Genomic DNA, 23,835 nt, shown 5'->3' on the forward strand with positions numbered 1-23,835 from the left:
ATTTTATATACGAATAATAAGACATTAATAGTAACTAGTAACTCCATCTATAGCAAGTTTAATTTTATGTTTTCAGTAGATGAGACAGACGACTGTCTTCAGAATTTAGTAGAGTCGTTTGAATGACTCTATACACTCCCTTCTGCAACCGGATTCATACAGACCTCCCGAGGTGACAGAACTTCGTCACTGACTTCGTTTCGGGCTGTCGTAGCATTTGCCTGAGGATATTCACGTCAGAGAAGTCTCACATGTAATGATATATTTGCAATTCCCGCAGAACAAGTCGGTGCTGCAAGCAGGTAGCACAAAATATGCCTGCTCTCCGAACTTAGTCCCTTACGATTACTGTCTCTTAAGGTGTCTGAAGGATGCTTTTCCACAGGCAAGCATCTGATCAAAATGTTAAACACGACGCGAAATACTGTTGCTCGAAGGAAGAATGGAAGGAATGACTAATTTTTATTCAGCACGAGCTGAGTTTACGAAGAGATTTGAAAGAAAATCGACTTTGCAGTTTTAAAGGAAACCAATCCTGCATTTATGATAACTAATTTAAAGAAATCATAAGGAACTAATGAGGATCTCAACGGCCGTCGTCCCGAATGCGAGTCTAGTGTTTTAACAACTGCGTCACCTCGCGCGGTACTTTAGCAAAAGCTAAACGCATATCGTCGTGTGTAACTGATTACTCGAATAATCAGGAGTGCTCAACTGCTCGGTTTGCACGAAGAGTAATGTGTAAGCAAAATGTTTCGCTGTGGTTGAAAGAAAAATCTGTCGAGAGCCTCTGGCAACATTGAAAAAATATTTTCCAGTAAAGTAACAGCAACTCTGATTTTCAGAGGTGCTGATCTATAACAGACCTTTCATCCACATTTCGAATTATAACAGATGAGGCCTGAGAATTTGATACAGATATCTACATTGTCTTGGTGGGTTCACAGAGCTTGTAACTCTTGCTAAACGCGCATTACAAGACTAAGCAAATTTGTGAAACAGCAAATCTAAGAACATCTAGAAAGAAAGGTCTTTGATGAATGCACAAAAGTAAGAGCTGGGCAATACAAAGAGTGATTCAGGTGTTCCTACCGCTGTCGTTTCATGAAACCCGCAGTGTCACATCTGGCTTTCATAAACCACTCGCGAGGCTGCCATGTTCTCTCGTTCACTACGCCCACTACGCCTACAGGAAAAATCAGCATGACCTTTTTATAGGAAATTTAATGAACTTAAATTTTATACTGGAAAAGGTTTTCGCTGGAGGCTACGATTTTCAAGTTAATCAAGAAAAACGTACAGAAGTGACCTTCAAGCGCACCTCTACCCCATACTCATCTCTCACCAGTCAAGATTTGTAGTACTATGTTCGTGGCACTTCCTCCTACCGATGCACAAAAATTTCAGTCTACGTGAACTATTCCCGATATTAGACCTTCTTCGGTTTCTATTGATTGGACTATTATGTCGCTTGAATAGTCGGCTATTCGTTAACATTATTAATTTAAACGTGCTCGTCACGGTAATGAAAGAAAAACGACTTTTGTAAACATTACTCTAAAACTAATTACGTTGACAATGCGATCCGAACTTAATCCTAACAAAGCACAATAGTTTCGTAGTCAGAAGGTCTGACGAATACAACGATGTAATTGCTTATTTTTTGCTTTAAAATTCACAAAATTGATAGGTAAAATTTACACAAACGTAAATTTTACAATCGTCAAGTGCTCAGTTAAGCCGGCGGTACAGTAAGGCCGGTCAATGAAGACCAAAAATCGTCTAATGTGGGAAATAATTCGTGCAGTCGATAATATTTGTGCAGACAGTGTCATGAACAACATACTAGAACTCATGACCGGTGGGGGCTGAGTATGGGAGTGAGGGTGCCTTTGAAGTTCACCTTTGAACGTTTTTTCTCGAATAATTCAAAAACTACGGCCTCTAGCGAAAACGTCTCCTTGTACGAAATTTAACTTCATTAAATTTCTCACAAAAAGGTCCTGTTCATTTTTTCTGTAGTTCTAGTAGTTTACGCGTAGCGAGCGAGAGAATGTGAAAATCTCGCGCGTGAGTATAGAAATGTGGATGCAGGAGAGTCATACGAAAGAAGTGGGCCAAGAGAAAATAGAATCGTGAGCCCCAAAACGAAACAAAGCAAGAAGGAAAATCCCCAAAGAAGAAGAAAGGGGTGCACATGCTACAACATAAAAGATGGATAACAAATATTTTTGAAAGAAAAATACTAGTTATAAAGGATAGAAGCAGACTCTAAAACAACTCTTCGATGGAATTGAAGAGAAGACTGGGTTACAAAATTCACAGAATGATGAAAACTGAAACGGGAGACGGAAGAAAGCGGTTGTATTAACCAGTCTTAGGTCATAGAGCATGAAATAAGTCTCTAATTTCAAAATAATGCTGGTCAACAAAATAAAACTTTTTTCTGCGTACAGTTTGTAAACGCGTGGATTTACCTAATTTTGGGGTGCTGTATTCAATGATAAAATCAACTTTTCTCTAATACGTAACATTTTCTAAATACACAGCAGAACCGCCGGCCGGAGTGGCCGCGCGGTTAAAGGCGCTACAGTCTGGAGCCGCACGACCGCTACGGTCGCAGGTTCGAATCCTGCCTCGGGCATGGATGTGTGTGATGTCCTTAGGTTAGTTAGGTTTAAGTAGTTCTAAGTTCTAGGGACTTATGACCGCAGCAGTTGAGTCCCATAGTGCTCAGAGCCATTTGAACCATTTTGAACACAGCAGAACCAAAAACTGTACGGGCCAACATTCGCGGAACTAAGACATACAAGAAATACATATTCAGATTAACACTATTTAGTGTATATTTAGGCCTAAATTACTTCACAACATAGTTTCATCTCAATTCTTTAGTATTCTAAAAGTGTGACTACGATGCTCTTCTTTTATTTGCCATTTCCTTACCGCACCTGTTATCTAGTGACTCCTGCACGAATAACAAAATTAAAAAATTAGACATCTAAACAAAAGAACAATAAGCATTACAAACGGAAAACAAACAATGAAAGTCATTAAAGATTCAAAAATCTTACTTGGGAGAACAGTTTGAAAGGTAGATTCGAATTCTACACACCAAGATACGTACTAACTGATATATCATACCCCATATGCAAAATGGCTGTTGAGTAGTGTAATCGACAATTTTAAATATGTAGAAAGCCTTGTTAATTAATACATAGTGTTCGATTTCTAAATATTATGAACGAAAAAAGAGGAATCTACCTTTGTTGTTCACTGTGTCCGTGTTGGAACAGGGCATCAGCTCCTGTCCTCTAGAGAGAAAGATGACAAACGGCTGACGGTATTGCAATAAGAATTGCAAAGACTTTTTTTCTTTTTATATTTCTAGGTGAACCAGGAAAATGTGGGATTCCTGGCGACAGACAGACATCTCAATATTGTGGAAAGATTTCACCAACATATTCGACCACAATGCGGGAAAACCTCGAGAAAACCAGTAAGTGAACATCGGTTCCACCGCTCAAGCAGAAACTGGGCTGCATCGCCACTTTGCATTTACGCGTCGTACCTGTATGTTGCAGATTCAGGTACGAAAGCTTGTCCGCAAAGGGCGACCGTTCTGAACAGCGGCAGGACCCCGAAGGATTGCGATAATTTCCCGACGAGCCGAGCGGCAGTCCGACGCGCATGCGCACGGAGACCTCGAGAGGAATGCCCGTCGCTAATCGCCCCAGAAAGTTAGCCCACGCGCCGCGCATGAGGACTGCCTGTGGGGAGAGCAGAGCGTAATCCCGGCCGTTAATCCCGACGGGATGGGACGGAAGGGTCGGGACGTGGGACGGGGAGGGATCAGCTGGGCAGCGCCTGGGGGCTGCCGGCAGCCGCGTGCAGTATATAGGAGCGCGCCGGCCGGCGGAAGGCGCAGTCGCCCGGCGGGCCGCGCAGGAGCACCACTGTCCGCTGTACACTCAACACCCACCCCACTACCTCCCACTACACTACGCTACACACTCCGTAAGTACGCCCACGTGCGCCAGCCACACGTCACTGCTCGGCTAATTCTGCATACTGCCCACCACTGCTGCACGCCTGCTCATTGTGTATTTACAGCTCATCCGATACACCTTTTATCTCGAAGGTATTTACTTGTCTTTTGGTTCGAACTTCACTTTACTTATTGACCGAACGCGTTTCGCACAACTAGGTTCGGCATCTTCAGTGATCCACATTATAAATTTTTGTTACAATTGTTTCGTTATTTCACTCATTTTTTCCCCTTACGTTTGGCTCAAGCAGGGGCCGGGAGACAATTTCGATTCCTTGATGCAATAATTTACCAACAGCAGTATGTATTGTAGAAATTTATTTTATTTTATGAACTTCTATGTGCTACCAGTTTCGGCATTATATTGATGCCATCTTCAGGCCCCACTCGTCATATCGTGAAATCACTATACACGGAAGGAGCCATATAAGTGGATCCGTGAATCTGAGTCTGTGTCGCTTGGCCAGCAAGAGCTGTTGCAGGACGAATTGATTCACGGATCGAGTTATATGGCTCCTTCCGTGTATACTGATTTTACGACTATGACGAGTAGGGCCTGAAGATGGCATCAATATAATGCCGAAACTGGTAGCATATAGAAGTTCATAAAATAAAATAAATTTCTACAATACATACGGCTGTTGGTAAATTATTGCATCAAGAAGTTCATGCCAGCTGTCGTCCCACGATCCATAATGGATCAACGAAGAATTTCGATTCCTTCTCATATGGTCTTTTCTTATCCTTCTAAATTTACTGCTTTCTTCTCAAAACATATTTCTTCTGATTTTATGTTATATATTTCTTAATGTTATTTTTTTAAACTTATCAGCTACAACTTGTTGTTGATTTCTTTTTCCAGATGTACATAAAGATCTGATTCTTCATTCTGTAAAAATGCCCGAAAAAAATCTTTTGATGGTTTTTATTATTTTTTCTATATTTAGATATATTTGATTGTCGCATCTTAATTTGCAGGCATTTCTTTATTATTTTGCTGTGTTAATTATTTTACCTTAACTTGTTTAGATACTTTAGTCTACCATGGCAATCGTTTTTGGGTTAATTCGTTATTTCATTTGCTTTTAAAAAAGTACATTGATTAATCACAACCGGCCGGAGTGGCCGATCAGTTTTAGGCGCTACTGTCTGGAACTGCGAGACCGCTACGGTCGCAGGTTTGAATCCTGTCTCGGGCATGGATGTGTGTGATGCCTTTAGGTTAGTTCGGTTTAAGTAGTTCTAAGTTCTGATGACCTCAGAAGTTAAGTCCCATAGTGCTCAGAGCCATTTGAACCATTTTTGTTAATCACTTACTTTCAAGTTACCCACGGACTATTTATGTCTATCAGTTTCTGTGCTTGCTACATTTCACAGTGTGTGTGTTTGAGACAGAGAGTAGGTAGTTCAGACATATAGAAGACTTGCTACAAAAGTAAGTGATTAATACGTATGCTTTACATTGACCTAATTGAAATACGGAAGTTACCAAAAACGTGTTGCTATGGAACGTAACATATCTGAACAACCTAAAGCAAATATAAGAATTTCCGTTGCACATCACTGAATTTATGTTTAAGAATTAGACGAAACACTGTCTTCAACAACAAAGTAAAAATCAAAGGACGAGCCCAGTGAAACTGTTATGTAAGCTATGTCACTCATAGTAATGATTATTCTCGTTATATTTCGCTATTTAGCAAATCGACCGAAGAATAATTCCTTATATTAATTTTAGAATTACTACAAATAACGTTTTACATTTTATTCCCCTGAAGCGTTTCCGATTTTTACCAGTCTTCAGCTTTCATAAAGCGAATATTCTTCTTCTTTTGACTACATTTGTGCGGTGTAACTGCCTTTGGTACTACAGTTAATGGTTCCCTCTTCTACTATTATTCATATGCGATTATCAGTTTACTCCAGTTTACTTGTATCCACAATTCGCAGTTGCTCGTATGATTGTACTGAATACGCGGGAAGTGTAATCTAAAACGCATTCCGTCGCCTTCATACTGATATTCACGCGTTTGGATTCGTGTAGTTCTGTCATCAAGTACAACTTCTTTCTTACATTACGTCATTGCTCGTGCAAAATGATGTAGGAAAGTGAACTGCTGTGACGAGAAGATTGCTGCGTACCATTTTTTTAATTTCGCGAATCAAAGTAAAGTAAAAGTGAACAAGCATGGGAAACTACTTTCTTCGGGTATTTTATTTGGGACTAAACACATGTGAGGGCTAGGTTCATGTCATCACCCATTGTGAGTCCCAGGTACTTCACAAAATGACTGATTTTCACTGTGACTCATCAGTCCAACAGACGAAAATTATCAGAATGAAGTGCGCTTCTTTAGACTATTTTCCAAGTTTGTAGATAGTTGTCCTTGTATGAGGTCGATATCTGAACTGGACAGTATAGATACTCCAACAAACTGCCACTGCGACCAACATGTACAACATTGTACTTATTTCTGCGTTCTGCAATTATTTTCCCACGCTTTCCGTGTCACTCACAAGATTCAGCATATTTTATTTTTTTCCTGTTTTGGATCTCCTGAAACACACAGGTTAAAACGCAGACCACAGACTATGGAACCATTAAGCAGACATGTTGGGCGCCGCGAAAGAGCAGATTATTAAGATTAGTTATGTGAGGTAACTCCATACTTTTGCCTATTGGATTATGTGCAAATTAAATAACTATATCCGTCTACGTGCCCTCCATATAATAGGAAAGTGAGCTAGAAGGCTATATGTTATCCAAGACTTCCTGTTTTTCATTCTACGTGCTGAAGAGAGTAAAAGGTACACCGCAGTGCTCATTTATTCTTTTTTTGCCTTCGATTGCTGTTCGTCATTATTTTGTTAAAAATTTCACTTCACTGTTTTCAATAATGTGTTTCTTTCTTACTTTCGTGAGAATCAGTTCCGAATCTGAAGAATCTCGTTTAATTTTCAAATGACCTCGTGTTAAAAAAAATGCTAACTGCAAAAGTGTTGAAGCAGGTTGCAACTATGTTTTGCTTACATTTTACATATCGATGTTTCCAAAGAAAGAGGTATCTGTGAGTTCAAGTTTGATTTAGACGGTGAATTAGCACTATCCAGACCAATCACGAAGTTTTCTGTATGTTCGAAGTCTCCGTCCAGTAGTTAAATTTTCTACGCTGAGTGGTGGAAAAAGGCAGAAATTGTATTTTTATCGTTCGCGATTTGTTGTCGACAGTGAGATTTCGGACTTATTTCTTCAAAAAAGTTATGGGAAATAATCAGCTGTAGGCTTTTTGATCGACCAATGTAGAGTAGTATCAGCTAAATTTTGCTGTCATCAGTCGGCTTTTAATTCTCTTGCAAATCATGAAACTATTACATAATTTTTCTAATGTATTTCTTACTTATCATTCTGCATTTGCTTTTCAATGTGGGCTATTGTGAATATTCCTAACACACAACACAGTTCTAATCGATAAATTCAGACACTGCTGGTCGATACTCAAGCAGTCGTGGACCAGTCAGGGGGAGGGCAGGAAGGGTACAATTCTGCATCTACATGACTGCTCTGCAATTCACGCTTAAGAGCCTGGCAGAGGATTCATCGAACTATATTCAGACCGTTTCTCTATCGTTCAGTCTCGAACGGCAGGGGAATAACGAATACTTAAATCTATCCGAGCAAGCTCTGATATCTCTTGTTTTATTACGTACGGCGATCATTCCTCCCTACATAGGTGAGCGTTAACGAAATTTTTTTTGTATTCGTAGTTGAAAGCTAGTGATTGAAACTTTGTGAAAAGATCGCGGCGCAATGAATAACGCTTTTGTTTTAATGATTGCCACCCAAACTCGTGTATCATATCCGTGACAATCCTCCCCTATTTCGCGATAATACAAAACAAGCTGCCATTGTCTGAACTTTTGCCATGTCCTCCGTCAATGCTCTCTGGTAACGACCGCGTTCCGTGCAGCAGTACTGCAGAAGAAGACAGACAAGCGCAAATCTGTTGCATCTTCTAAGTGTTCTGCCAATAAAACGGCGTCTATGGTTCGCCTTCCCCACAACGTTATGTACGTGATCGCTCGAATTTACGTTGTTCGTAACTATAATCCAATTACTGCGAAAGAAACCATAGCGGCCTTCGGTGGCAAGTAAGTCAATGGACGCCTATCCAAAATTAAGACAGGGACGGGGGTCACCACAGTATCTTAACCCTTAGGTTCCAAGGTCACATTTTTGTCACACACTGTCCCAGGTGCAGTCTCATCAGTGACCGCTATAAATAGCCATAATAATTGCATTTAGGAGTTTCAGTGGAACAGTTCAGATTTTATGTTAAAGTTGGTATGGATACCATACAAAGAACATATTTAAACAAATTTTAAAGTTAATTTTTACAAAAACAACGCATTTAAACAGAAAACTGTACAAAAAGGACTTAATATTACAGGATAATGTTATTGCTATGAAAACTCAAATACTCTATACAATTTATTTTTTGCTATATTTTATCATTCATGTAATAATAAAAACATAAAAACTCCCACAAAACATAAAAAAATGAAAATTACGCTAGAATTTTTTTTGGTGTTTAGTTTCCTTCTCAGAGGTTTTGTTTGCATTCGCTGGAAATTTTAGTACAGCTTTCAAGTCAGACTGACTTCTTGCAACAGTGGCAAATGTAAGATGTCTGTCTCTCTTATTTTTTCGGTCGTAGGTGGAGCATGTTTTACGTTCTTTCAGTCGTTCTATAAAGATTTGTACTCTTCGTTCTGCTACGCCCAAAACACAGTGAAGGATGCACGAAGTTGACAGGGTATGTGATATGTGATACTTGTTGTTTCGCTTTTTACCTGTGGTCTCATCAAGGAGTTTACAAGCTTCTTCAACAATTAAAGCGGTTCCCCTGAGTATTGTCTTTGCAGGAAATGTGAAGGACAAACGCATTAACCCCACTTACGTCCAGCATGCGGAAAAATAATGCCATTGGCCCTCGTTGGATGAGGCTTCGACGACCAATGATATTTGTTTCGACCTGATGTATTTCTAACAGAACCTTTAGCTAAACATCCAGTCTCCAGAAGTCTGTCTTTATCTCTTTCATCATTTGTTTCATTCAAGGAATTCACAGGTGGCAAAACAAATTCGTCTTCACTTTCGCCCTGGTCCTATAATGTATTATGTTCATTTTCAATTTCGTCGCGACTATCTGATCCAGCATCATTTCCTGAACTGTCTTTAAGCCATTGGCAAACAGTATCCTCAAAGGCAGTAGCATGAACAGCAGACGTAAACCTGGCTACTGAGTCCAAACGCAAAGTTCAAGGTACGGTGTCACAGACCTCTAGAACGAAAGAAGCAGTAATAGTATAGGTTCACGTCACATCCACGTGGGTACTAACAACGGAAACTACGGCAGCTTCGGGAAAGAACAACTAGACAACGCTGTAATCTCCTACCCCACCATTACGCATTAATGCAACAGAGTAACAACAATCGCTAGCGGTCTGCGAGACAGCAGCTGGGATGTTAAGGGTGAAGCAACTCGCCACGCGTATTTTCTGTGTCAGCAGCTGCAGCTGGTGTGCCCACGACCACCCCCAGCTCTGCGCGGAGCGACCGAGTTGCTGCCTCCGCAGCTGTACGTCTATCCAGCAGCGAGGCTAAGCGAAGCGCGTGCCACCTGAGAGAGCGACAGCAGGTGTTTGTGCGGCAACCTGGCCTCTCGTTAGCTCAGCTGCTTACTTTGCACGTCCCCGACGGCGCCAGCCCCTCCGGCGGCTAATGCAGGAACTAACACGTTGGAAATGACGAAATGTCTCGTAGCTAATTGCCGATTGCGCAATCATACCCCAAGCTGCCGGTCCTAGATTCGGTATTCACGAACAGGTCGTTGAGTCTTGCCAATCTGAGTGTCAGCCGATTCTATCCTCCTTTTCTTTCCGTGAAATTGTGTTCGACAAAACCTTTCATGTCGCTTTAGGATAGAAAGAGGAGATCAAATACATGCGCTTTCATGTATTCCATGAGTCCCGTTCACATGTATCAGCGTAGATACAGACGGGTTAATGGCATCGGAGACGTAGCTCAAAATGCCTTCTAGTGTTCTACGAGATGCGCCAGAAATATTGAAAGCATCTTCCATTAACACAAATACAGAAGTGGTGTTTGAGTAATGACCACGGTGCAACACACTGAAAGCAGTCCAATTTTATGAATAATCGGTGCAGTTTCAATAACGCGACGTTGTAAAAGGACCTTTCCGAGCAAAGTGAAGTGAAAGAAAACAATCGTATCAGCAATACACATTTTACTTCTCTGCGGTTCGCCAGAAGGTCGCATAAGGTAATACTCCTGAATTTATGCACGCGAATTGTAATTTTTTTAAATGTAGGGCCTGTCTCGATTATCGAACTTTTTTAGTAATATTCCACTTCCAGAGCCAGAAACAGAATTTAATTGCGAATGATTTATTACCCACATAATATGTGGTTACCTACTAAACTCTCATAGCCTCTAATGGTTTTCAGGGCTGATGCATTCACTAGAATTTCGCAGCAAGTAACAGAAAAGTCAACAACAAATACGTTTTGCCGTATTATACTTATTCTCATTATCAACGGTAAAATAAGAAAACGCGCATAGCATACTGAAAGCTTCATTCAGCAAACGGCGGCTATGTTGTGGCTGGGTTCCTCTCTCGCGTATTGTTCTCTCTGCAACGGTACTGAGAAACTAAAGCTTTGGCGCGGAATGCGAGTACAGCTGCGCTATACCACAACTACGGTTCGGTAGTTTTGGTACATTACATAAACGACTTCGTAAATGGTAGCATCACCAATAGTACTGGTAGCACTGATAGGGAAAGAAACATATATCACGTCAGAGAGAGTTACTGGAAGTCAAATACTTCTCTTAGTTTCTTCGTTTTGCACGGTACACCGTTCAGTATTAGTCCATTGTTTATTTTATATCCATACAAAATATAAACTACATTTTATAAGTAATAAAAATTAACCAATCGCGTAACTTCTGCTCTTTTATGTCACCGAAGAAATTACTTTTCATCCAAGTACAGTTTGTAAGCACGAACATAAAAATTCTACATAATTATTGTTGTTATTTTGTAGTCAGTAGAAAGTTCTTCATCTTGATCAAAGCCATGAGATTCCTGTTATTACTGATAAGTCCGAAAATTGTTTATGAATACCAGAAACATGCTTTATAGAATTTCGACGAAGTACTGAAGCATTGTCTGACATGATTTTGTTTTGCGTTTCCCTTTTTAAATTTTACCGTTTTTTTTTTTTTGAGATCTGTTTTTTAACGCTGTATGATAAATCTGTATGGTTTTTTTTACGTTTACGCAACATCCTCTATTTCACATTGCAAATCAACAATTTTCGAAAAAAAAGCTGCATTAAATATTGACAGTTTCAATTTTTCTGTAACTATCGTTCATTTTTAAGTAAGAGACATGAAATAATTATCTAGAACAAAAATGTTCCATAGGTTACACGGCCTTTTATCTATCTTCAGTCAGTGTCTAGAGGGTTCACTGCTTCTGGCTTCTAGGGGAATCTAATCAGTCACTGATCGCATATGCAGACAAAGCGACCGAAATGAGGTAACGCCCGACAAGCAATGCACCTAATGTACAGGCAACGCGGTTACGGTCTTAACTGACTAAGGTTACTAGGAAGACTACCGTAGTCTACGCTTACTTACGGTAGTCTACAGTAGTCCACGGTAATTTTACGACTCTTGCCTGTGAAGCGTTCGCAGGTAGTTTAGGCGGTAGTTTAATTGCGCGCAAAACAAAACCTCGTGCTCGTGTCACGGTCCGTGTAACGCTTTAATATCGTAGAAAGGTTTCAAGGTAAGTGAGCATGGAAAGAGAAACAAACGAAAGTTATCATTCCCTTCATTTATGTAATGTGTAGAGGGATTCACCCACTGATAAAAGAAGTGAGCATCACTGCAACTAAAATGGATGCAGCTGCAAGGCAAGTCTACCTCTGCCAGTAGCTTCTCAGCACGAATACACCGCAGGCTAATTTTTGCGTCCTAATTTCTCTTCTGATTCTGATACTAGCGTTTAAGTGTTACACTTGCCACGCCGTCAGTATATCCATGTCGACAGATCGTCGGTGAACTTTCCACTCGGCAGCTCGACACTGTTACTTGCTTCTTACAGGGCAGCCAGATCTGTTGCAAGCCCTTCAGCAACTTGTACCTGTGACGTGGCTGTAAACTGATTTCCTTGGCATCGACCAGGGAGTTCATAAGATATAACTGACTTCCCATAATTGATGTGTTCATTTGTTAACAGTTCAGCATGAACCTTGCTTCGATTTAAGCTTAAATGTGAATCAAGCAGGCCCTTGTTATCCACTCTTTTCTGTAGGGAAACCTTAAAGTTCATCGTGTTTTCTCTTCATACAATTAGAATCAATAGTAGCTTACGAGGCTAGGTGCTGACAGTGAAAACAAGTGTTTTTTTTTTTTTTTCGTGTGAATCAGTACCTGGGTACAAGTCTTTCAGTTGGAAATTTTAGCTACTTGCGTGTCCCTAATGTACCACCACTTATCCAACCGAGGAAAGAAGACCCACAGTTTCACGTGGAATTCGAAACACATGTCATTCATATCTTTGATAGGTGAAGGTTAGATTAATGGCAGACGCAAAATTTTGCGTGGTCCAATTCGATCGGGATTCGATACCGCGGAACTGTTCGTCACAAAATCAAAAGAGTGGAACAGAAAGCGGATACATAACAGGAAACCTCATAAATGTCTTTAAATGAATCTCACAGCAACTACTTCACACTATATGCAAACACGTAAGCAGTATTGTTACTTGTTGTATAACTCTCAAAACACAGATCCAGATACTACCATGCTTGCGTCAAGAAATTATGGAGCCTCCACAGTGCTCTAATGCTGACATATGTTCGACTACACTATATACAGTGCTGTGTCAGTTTAAAAACTGGCGACTCTCAACAAGTGTTTTACAGCTTCACTGCACAATAATTAGTCTAATAATTGCCAAGGAAGTACGAAATGTGTTCGATTCAGTGTAATAACTCAGGACATGCCTTTCTTCTTCGATCCTTTTCAATATGTGCACCTCTTGTGACGTCTGTGCCAACTTATCTGTTTTCTAACTGCATCCATATTTTGCACAGCAAGTTTCGTTCGGCGTAAGTAGTTCCATTTCGACGGCTTCAAACGACCATCTTCACATCCAGTTGCTCGACACGCCAGCCATACTTTCAGGGACAACGTGTTCAGTGAGACGAGATAAACTGGTAATCTGCAATGATAAGTGTGACTGCACCAAAAACTAAAAAACTAAAAAATAAAACCATTTCAAATATTTTAGCAATCGCGATCGTTTATAGACAGTATATAAAATAACGTCATAATTCGTAATTTGCATGATTGATTCAACAATAACTTTAACAGTAGTTTGGTAAACATGGCTTTCAAACTGCCCCAGAGGAAAAAAGTCAAAAGGTGCACGAGAAGGTAAGATGACAATCTCTACCAATCCAACCTACAGGAAACGTCTCAGTTCAAGAAACCAAACTATCTTGCTGGAAAAGGATTGTTGGATGAATGTTAGCTAACTGTGAAATCACATACAGCTGTCGTCTCTCAAGTTTTCTCAGCGTGACTATATTCATACACGTAAGCAGTGTCGCTACTTATTGTATAACTCTCAAAACACTGCACAAAAAAATACAGGCGTACTTCCTTGTGTACAACCGAAATGTTGTTCCCGTTTCATGCACGATGTTTCTACCACCAAGCCAGGAATCTTCGCTGGATGTTGCGAGTTTATGCTACCTGGACTCCAACCAGACTGTGAAGTATCGTTCGACTCGCGCCGCTGTTATAGGTGTTTGTGTGTTCGACTCCAACGCCTATTACTCCCTGTGATGCTCTTTTGTTTTCCAGATCCCGTGCTGATATTCCGTGAAGCACACATTCACTCAGCGTTTCCATCAGAGCTGGGAAACTATGAAAACTTCGAGAGAATGTTCGTTTTACTGAGTAGCAGTCCGGTCTCTGAGAAACGAAGACCATCAAAAGCCCGTTGAACTCACAATCAGCTACAAATGGCGGAGCGAGACTAATAGTAGTTCACAGTCTGATTGAAATCCAAACAGCGAGTACAAATCACAGCGTAGCTCGCAGCACTTGGAAAATGCGAATGGAACAGTCGTCGAAATATTGAGCATAAAATGGAAACAGCAACTCGGCTCTACACCTGGAAGCACGCCATTAATCACGTACTGCTTCAACATCTGAAGGTAGTTGGTTCCATTAATTGTATCTTCCACAGAAAGACAGGGTAAACCGTAAGTCAACAGCACTCATTAATCTTTACGACATCACATTCCACTCCTCGTGCAACACTTTCAGGTGAAAACTTGACTATCGTAAAACGGAAGTTTCTTTAGAAAACATTAAGCCAGCTCCAAACAGTAACAATCTCTACAGCAAATAGAATGAGCTTAGGACTAACGTCTTCTGGCGCTCACTGACGTAATAACAGCGTGCACAGACGGAATGACTCGGACCAAACTAGGAGTTCATCCGAAAAACGCGTACATCACTACAGTTTATAAAATCTCTGCACAGCACGATAGCGAGAACAGTAACAGTGAAGATTTTCCTGGTAGAGAAATGCTTGGAATCTTTTACGCACAGACCAACTCAACGGCAGGGTGAGTTATCGTAAAAGCCTACACAAAGTGAATCGTAGAAGTAATATTATTCCTTCTTTACTTTGTTACTTTGTGAGTTCCAGCTGTGACATACCCTCTAAGCAAAAAAGAAGAAAAAGAAATAAACAAAAAGATTGATTCATCACGAAAGAATTACCAGAATGGGACGGGAATCGATAGACGTGGGTATACGTACAGGCAAACAAATGGGGCGTCTCCAGACACGTCTTCGGCCTGGAATCTCATTGACCGGACTAGGACTGTCTTCAGTGATGAGTACCGCTTCGCCGGCCCGTGTGGCCGAGCGGTTCTAGGTGCTTCAGTCGGAACCGCGCGACTGCTATGGTCGCAGGTTCGAATCCTGCCTCGGGCATGGATGTGTGTGATGTCCTTAGGGTAGTAAGGTTTAAGTAGTTCTAAGTCATAGGGGACTGATGACCTCAGATGTTAAGTCCCATAGTGCTTAGAGCCTTTTTTGAGTCCCACTCCGGACTGAGCCGCAATGACCAGCGAAGACGTGTGGATGCCAACGTGACTTGCCGCCCGTCATACAGTCCGACAACTAGGAGTGATTGTCTGGGGTTCCATTTCATTTCATAGCAGGTCCCCTTTGATAATCATCCGCTGCCACTTTACAGTTAGTTACATCTACCGATTTCTGTCCTATTCGGATAATTCCTTCGTCGAGCGTCTTTTTCTTTTCTTCTACTTAGAGTGTATTTCTCCAACGTCACACAAAGCTTGCGAGTAACATTTGTCTCTAATCACTAAAATTTGATTAGGTTACGCATGCTGCTCCGCTCAGCGGCATAGAGTCAAAACTTTTGCTGTCAAATGGGCGAGGAAGCAAATTGGTGTGTTGGACTTTACAGAGCATTAGCTTAATGTAAAGAGCTTACGTGCAGGCATAGCGCTCAGTTTGATAGTTAATTTAGTTTGTGAGGATTTAGAGTTATGAACAACGCCGAGGACAGACAACTTTTCGCAATAACAGACTTCGTGTGTGTATAATAATTTGTGAAAAGAAATGCTTGTACTGGTATTAAGCTAAATGATTTGACTTGAAATGTTTGTGGCTGGATAAATAGTAAACCTGAAAAGAACAATAGATAAAAGAATATAAACATTCAGTCAACTCCAATGTCGTTAATGAGCTGCAGTCAGATAACTTTTTAAACCGAAATGGGAAAAAAACTTCAAAACCTTGTGAGATTGTGTTCCTCGCAGATACGATTTTTCATCAAGGATCAATGGAAGAATCTATTAACATGATTTAATTGAAGGCTCTTAATGAATGTGTTTCTAAGTGCATAAAATAACTGTCTACATAAGTCTTGAGGAATGAGTTAATGCAGACAGCTAAATGATACCGTGAGTCACAGAAGTAGTTGTTTCTTGCACAGAGTAGAATCTGTCGCAATGAATGTGGAAGTTGATATATGCTGCATGTACAGCATACAAGACTTATTCGCAACTTCGTGTGGAGAAGGAGTAAGTAGAATGCATCAAAGAAAGTACATTAAGGTCACACGAGAAAAATAGTGCGGTAAATTAACAGTAAGTTAACTGAACATAAAGAAATACGGAAACAGATGGAAGTTTTTCGATATGTGGCGTAGTAAAGAAAGATGTGTTTACCTGGTTTGCACACGTGAACAATATGAATGAAAGAAGTGTAACACTAAGTGTTGATGAACGTCCAAGTTAATGGGAGAAAGGTTGCGTGGAAGAATGCGTTCGAGAGCAATACTAGTTCTCGACGCCTGTTGGAAATATGTCAGGGGCTAGATTGATAAAACAATACAAAGGAACCATTCTTCCTGACGCTCGATGAGAAATGGATGAAGGGTAATGAATGTGCGATTTTAGAGTCTTGTTTTACGTTCCATAGAAGCAGCAGACAAAAGCGAAATAGCTGTCCTTGGTGAGTCGGTTGACTTGAGGAACAATAATATGGTCGGTGAAGTACGGAGGCCAAGATAAGAACAACATGACGAACTAAGGCAGCTTATTTACCGCATGCCTTAACAATCACTTTCCTGCGTGGCAGAGATAAGCACGGACACGGTTAACAACAACGTGCGCTTATGAATCGCGCCCTTTAAGAACAACTTTCCTCGATCAGTCGCTATGGAAAAACTGTTCAACTGGGTGATGATCAAGGACAGTTAAATAAAGTCGCGTGATGTAGTTGGTTAGGTTGTTAAAACGGGAGCCCACTGGGGCCTCTCCTTGACATTTCTGAACGACGTGTTCACTTTGCGACTAATGCAGATGAATATGAAGAACGTGTACGCCATCTCCTTTCATCAACTTTGTTAAAATTCGGATACCGCCACACAGTCCACGGTTTCAGACGTCGAACGCTATAGCGCAGTCGCTCTTTAACGACCTCGGTTACGGAAGCAGTTCAGTCGTTATAACACAAGTGATAGGGACGGATTGTTTCGAAACTGAGACGAGACTGAGAGGAGCGCTCTATTAATAGTAACTTCTAGTGGCTGCAGCTGGTATCAGCTAGGAATTTCATAATAAGTATGTCTTCCACAACACGAGCAAAGTTATTTCGTAACTGAGTTGTCAGCTGATAAATATCGATTGCGATTTTCCGCAATCTGAAACGAGGATGAGCGAGTATTATCTTAGTTTTCATTTGACCCACATTATTACGAAAATTAATAGCGATATATTTCGCTGTTCATTTCTATTTGCCCATGAATTTTTCAACGTAAGACAGACATCAACTCACTAACCTTTAAAAAGAGAGAATACGTATGCACTCGAAAATTCACGATAGCAAATAAACCTAGCACGTAGCTTTTCAAAATTTGACAATTCTGCGATGAACAAAAACGATGGATGGTCTTAAAAAAGTGTTACATGTTTGCATTTTTTTGCGGAATTCAGACTAAGGTTTTTAAAATGATTCATTTCGCAGTCAGTACATAACGTTGCACATTGAAAGTAAACACCATTAACAAAATAGAAGCTTTCGAGTTGTGGATGTGCCGCAGAGTACTTAAGCTACCGTGGACACAAATGAGGAAGTCCTTAAGCGTTTTAGCTGAAAAAAAAGGTTCAAATGCCTCTGAGCACTATGGGACTTAACATCTGAGGTCATCAGCCCCGTAGACTTAGAACTACATAAACCTAACTAACCTAAGGACATCACACATATCCATGCCCGTCGCAGGATTCGAACCTGCGACCGTTTTAGCTGAGATCGAGTACTATATAACATAGAAAGAAGGGGTATTTCAAACATATCACGAGGAGGATGACTTCAAAGAAAGAAATACAAGGCAATATACCCCCATCGGCTGCATAATGTTTCGCAGCCAAGATGTATTCTTCCTCCAAATTTCTTACATGATATTCAGTCAATGATAGACGCTGCAGCATATTGAATAGCTATCGAAATTTTGATGAATACCTGCGTCCATTTAAAGTTATTTTCATGTCAATGATAAACGGAAAGCGTTCGCTAAAATGACGAAAGCGGCGTTTGGAAGTTGTCAGTTTTTGAGATCTTCCTTCTCGGCTTGTCATCGTGTGCATTTGTATTATTAAAGACGTAAATGTCTTCCAACACTTATTTGAATCTGTTTAGCTCTAATGCTCCGTCGGTAAAAATGTGGCATACCTTTTTCACTAGTTAATCGCAGTATTAAACACACATCAAAAAAAGTATTGCGTCACCTCGGTTCCGAGAGTTCCGGAACCTGTGCAGAAAAATGGAATAGAGATCAACATAAACATCATTTCTGCTCTTTTTATTGCTCATGAAAACCACCTTGTTGTACCACCATACAGCGAGACCTTTAGAGGTGGTGGTCCAGATTGCTTTACACACTGGTACCTGTAATACCCAGTAGCACGTCCTCTTACATTGATGGATGTCTGTATTCATCGTGGCATACTGTCCACAAGTTCATCAAGGCACTGTTGGTCCAGATTGTCCCACTCCTCAACGGCGACTCGACGTAGAACCCTCAGAGTGGTTGGTGGGTCACGTCATCCATAAACAGCCCTTTTCAACCCATCGCAGGCGTGCTTGATAGGCACCAGTTTGCTTTTGTTCTACAATATTATTTTTATTGCTAACCGGTTTTCGGCCTACTAGGCCATCTTCAGGCATTTACTGAGTATTATCACCAAAGAAGTTAAATGTTAGCAGACAACATTGGAAGAGAAGTAACACATCTAGAGCGAAGTAGAAACATACAGTGAGTAACATCTTTGCAATGAAATAGTAAAAACTGAACAGTACATAAATAACAATGGAGTTGACAGGAAAACCTTTAGCACAAAATAAGAATAGCATGCCTACATAACGGTTTCTATTGATAAACAAAACTATTGAAATAAGATAAAATTAGTACTAGGCAAGGCTGCATCAAGAGGTATGAAACATGGAGAGTGATACACAACCAATTAAAAAGAAGAGACAGTTGTCAATGTAAATACAGAATACACGAGGAACTTAAGCCATATCAATACAATAAACAGAAATTAATAAATGCAGGAAAATTGAGGTGTTTGAGGGAACCTATAGTTTGAGAGTGTGGTGGTACTGCATTTTAACATTAACATTATAATCAAAGCAGTGGCTGCATACCAGTTATTTTATCCAGCATACCAGTTATTTTATCTTATTTCAATAGTTTTGTTTATCAATAGAAACTGTTATGTAGGCATGCTATTCTTATTTTGTGCTAAAGGTTTTCCTGTCAACTCCGTTGTTATTTATGTAGTGTTCAGTTTTTACTATTTCATTGCAAGATGTTACTCCCTGTATGTTTCTACTTCGCTCTAGATGTGTTACTTCTCTTCCAATGTTGTCTGCTAACATTTAACTTCTTTGATGATAATACTCAGTAAATGCCTGAAGATGGCCTAGTAAGCCGAAAACCGGTTAGCAATAAAAATAATATTGTGGAACAAAAGCAAACTGGTGCTTTTCATTTATTATTATAATGTTGTTCTACCAAGAACCGACGGAAGATTCTGTTAATATGCTTGATAGGGTTCATGGTTGGAGGACATGCTGGCCACTCTAGTCGAGCGATATCGTTATCCTGAAGGAAGTCATTCACAAGATGTGCACGATGGGAGCGCGAATTGTCTGTCGTCCATGAAGACGAATGCCTCGCCAACATGCTGCCGATAGGGTTGCACTATCGGTCGGAGGATGGCGTTCACGTATCGTACAGCCGTTGCGGCGCTTTCCATGACCACCAGCGGCGTACGTCGGCCCCACATAATGCCACCCCAAAACAGCAGGGAACCTCCACCTTTTTGCACTCGCTGAACAGTGTGTCTAAGGCGTTCACGTCTCCGACGATTGTCTGGTTGAAGGGATATGCAACACTCATCGGTGAAGAGAACGTGATGCCAATCCCGAGCAGTCCATTCGGCATGTTGTTGGGACCATCCGCGGCCCACCGCACTGCATGGTGTCGTGGTTGCAAAGATGGATCTCGCCCTAGACATCGGGAGTGAAGCGCATCATGCAGCCTACTGCGCACAGTTTTGGGTCGTAACACGACGTCCTGTGGCTGCACGAAAAGCATTATTCAACATGGTGGTGCTGTATCAGGGTTCCTCCGAGCCGTAATCCGTAGGTAGCAGTCATCCACTGCAGTAGTAGCCCTTGGGCGGCCTGAGAGAGGCATGTCATCGATGTTCCTGTCTCTTTGTATCTCCTCCATGTCCTCACAACATCTCTTTGTTTCACTCCGAGACGCCTGGATACTTCCCTTGTTGAGAGTCCTTCCTAATACAAAGTAACAATGCGGACGCAATCGAACCGCAGTATTGATCGTCTAGGCATGGTTGAACTACGGACAATACGAGCCGTGTACCTCCTTCCTGTCGGAATGACTGGAACTGATCGGCTGTCGGACCCCCTCCGTTTAATAGACGCTGCTCATGCTTGGTTGTTTACATCTTTGGGCGGGTTTAGTGACATCTATGAACAGTCAAAGGGACTGTGTCTGTGACACAGTATCCACAGTCCACGTCTATCTTCAGGAGTTCTGGGAAGCGGGGTGATGCAAGACTTTCGTGATGTTTGTATTTCGGTACTAGTTAAAAATAATAAGTGCTCAGAAGTTCTGCTTACTACTCTGACACTGCTGCTGCATTAGACATGTAATATTTGCAGAGGTTTCTGAACAGTTGTGTGTGTAGCTCTACTTTGTTAGGACATCCTATGTTATACACTGAAGAAAACATTTTGAGGGTCAGTCTTATCCTGAATGTATTACTCGGGACAATTTGGAATATGACCGCTCAGTAATACTGTAGCAAGAGAGAATTGTGCGGAGGAATATGATTGTTTAACGTCTGTAAGAAGCTGCTATGATGTGTATCTCAACACCGCTCCTCCTGAATGAGGACTTTTGTCTTGACCACTGCGCCAAACTGCTCTGTACGGAACAGGGAAGAGTCGTTCCGGTAAGGTAGGCCCGTCAAGAAGATACGTGAGTCAGCAAAGCATTGCTGCGGGAGCTATCGTTTTAGACAAATTTGATGAAATTTCCTGGGGTTGATCATTGCATCAAGAATCGATGTGGATGTTTACGCAGTATCATTAGCAAGTTAAGCTTCCTGCCTTTTGTCTGTAATTACTTCGCTGACAATGACAAATCAAACGCTGAAAGACACAAATTCTTGCCAGAACGTTGCTCAATACAGCGTTAGAATGAGGACACGTATTTCCCGGCTGTTTCGGCTGGCGAGACAGCAAGGCCCCAAGACCTTCCGGAGTCCCAGCGGAAGACTTTTGACCATAATCTGCAACGGAGAATTGTATCCACCGATTGAAAAAAAAAAAAAACAAAACAAAAAACGTAAGGGCACACTTGCCTACAAAAATAGAAACAAACCAGGAGAATAGATTCACAGAACTTCTGTTCTATATCACACACTCCTTAATATAGAGGAATTCTAGAACATATTCAGATATCAGAAGTAACGAAGTGGATGTAACAATACGACCTTTCCGGCGAAAACCAGCGTAGATTCAGAAAGCACTGACCAAGAGAAAATTAATTCGTGCCTTTACATGCGATATCTTAAGTACAATCGACAGAGGTAACATTTATGGACTTGGTAGTAGCAGACGTCTGAAAAATTTATGATTCAATGCCACAAGGCAGCTACTTAAGAAAATATTTTCGTAGTTATAGGGTAAATGCAAATAAATTGCCTTTTGATGCACTAATGTAAGTGGTATTTAAATGGTAGATATACTGTATGATAACATTTTTTTGTTTGAAAATTAGTTTGATTTCTGAAGAAGTCATTAGTGATTGAAAAAGTGTGGGAAAATTAACATGTATCTTTCTTGAACGGTATCTGTTATTCGCTGGCTTAATGATCTCAGATTTATTTTAGAGATGAAAGTCATCCACGAACTGGGCTACGCGCACAACCAATGAAGTCACTGTTCGTGTTCTGTGATTAATGGTAGATGGATAAGACCTTTGCACTCGCAGGAATCGTATAGACAGCCGTGTCCACGATTGCAGATAACAGCCTTCGTGTCAGAAAGATCTGTCTATGGATACCACGCCAGCAACTGGAGACCCACCTATTGGAATTTTCAATGCACGGTTGATATGTTTAATTATTACATGACAAAATCCGTACTCAAGCAAGCATCTGGGTAATTTGGCCCACACGCTCCCACGCCTGGCTCCTACATTAGAATCTTCCTCGAAGATGCACGTCCTACAGAAGCAATGTATGCGGACAAAGGAATGTTGTGCTGTTTCATTACAGCAAGTGGGCAAATTATAACATTAAAATTTGAAAATTGTAGGACAGTAATTGTAGTTTCATAGTTTAGTGTGCCTTCTTTAGCTACTCGAAAAAGTGTAGTAATAGTGACGTGAAAATTGTAGGACAGTAATTGTAGTTTCATAGTTTAGTGTGCCTTCTTTAGCTACTCGAAACAGTGTAGAACACATTGGCAAGATCCAGCGGTGGGATCGTTTAGTTGGCGCCAGAGCGTTACTGAGATGTTCAAAAACTCCAGTGGCAGACATTACAAGAAGGGCATCGTGCGCCAGGGCGAGGATTACTGTTAGAGCTGGTTCCGGGAAGCTTCGGGTAACATATTGCTTCCTCCCACATGCGTCTCACGAAATGACCAGAACGAGACAAGCAGAGAAATTAGAGCAAATACGAAAGTTTACGGACGAAAAGTTTCCTCGCACACGGCAATAGCGAGTGGAACAGGGAAGGGGGTATCTGATAGAGGTATCAGAAATACCCCCGCCATACGAGGTAATGTGGTTTGCTGAGTGTAGCTTTAGACGTAGATTTGAAAAGTATCGGATCCTGGCACTTCAAATGGTTCAAATGGCTGTAAGCACTATAGGACTGAACATCTGAGGTCATCAGTCCTCTAGACTTAGAACTACTTCACCCTAAAGCCGTCGGCACACGGACCGTGCATCCGAACGTTGAGCGTTGAGGGTGCCGAGTTTCTGGCGTCATAGCGTGGAACAGCACGTCCGGCAGTCTTTCCGAACGTGCAGAGCAGTATCTGGCACGTCAGATATTCTGAGCGTGCGTCTGAGCGTTGACCAATGAGATGGCACAACGCCACCTACGTCACAAGCACGCCGTCTCCCTTCAGTACAGAGTTGTGAGGCGCCATAATGGCATTCATTTCTAGCCTATATGTATATATGCTGTTTCTGAGTATCAGCAAATTTGGAATCACGGGAAAAACCCGTTGTTAATTGTGTGATTCGTTCCAATGAAATGATGAGAAACATCATATGCGTGGCAAAAGAATTATTGTAACCTGCGTATTATGAGAGTAGGTTATTTGAAGGCAGCGACGCACTGAAGATCCACCCAAAACGAATTTTTCTTGGTACAATTTGTTATAATTAAATTTCGATTAGTAACATATCTCCGGTTAAGATTTTTAGCTAGATGTAACATAATAGTGCAAGACGCACAGAGTGTAGTGTTGGTTTAGCGTATAGCCGGCACGGTAGCTCAGCGTGCTCGGTCAGAGGGTTGGTCAC

At 41.1% G+C, this 23,835-nt stretch overlaps 1 protein-coding gene across 1 annotated transcript in view; it reads left to right on the top strand.

Annotated features, from left to right (window-relative positions):
* The first annotated feature begins 3,869 nt into the window (after window positions 1-3,869).
* Window positions 3,870-23,835, top strand: part of LOC126162247 (alkaline phosphatase 4-like) — a 107,056-nt gene continuing 87,090 nt past the window's right edge. Inside the window, exon 1 of the mRNA XM_049918624.1 lies at window positions 3,870-4,017. The gene's annotated coding sequence lies outside the window, so the exon portion shown is untranslated. The remainder of the gene's footprint in view (window positions 4,018-23,835) is intronic.

The sequence above is a fragment of the Schistocerca cancellata genome, chromosome 2, assembly GCF_023864275.1.
Source record: "Schistocerca cancellata isolate TAMUIC-IGC-003103 chromosome 2, iqSchCanc2.1, whole genome shotgun sequence".
Taxonomy (NCBI): Eukaryota; Metazoa; Arthropoda; class Insecta; order Orthoptera; family Acrididae; genus Schistocerca; species Schistocerca cancellata.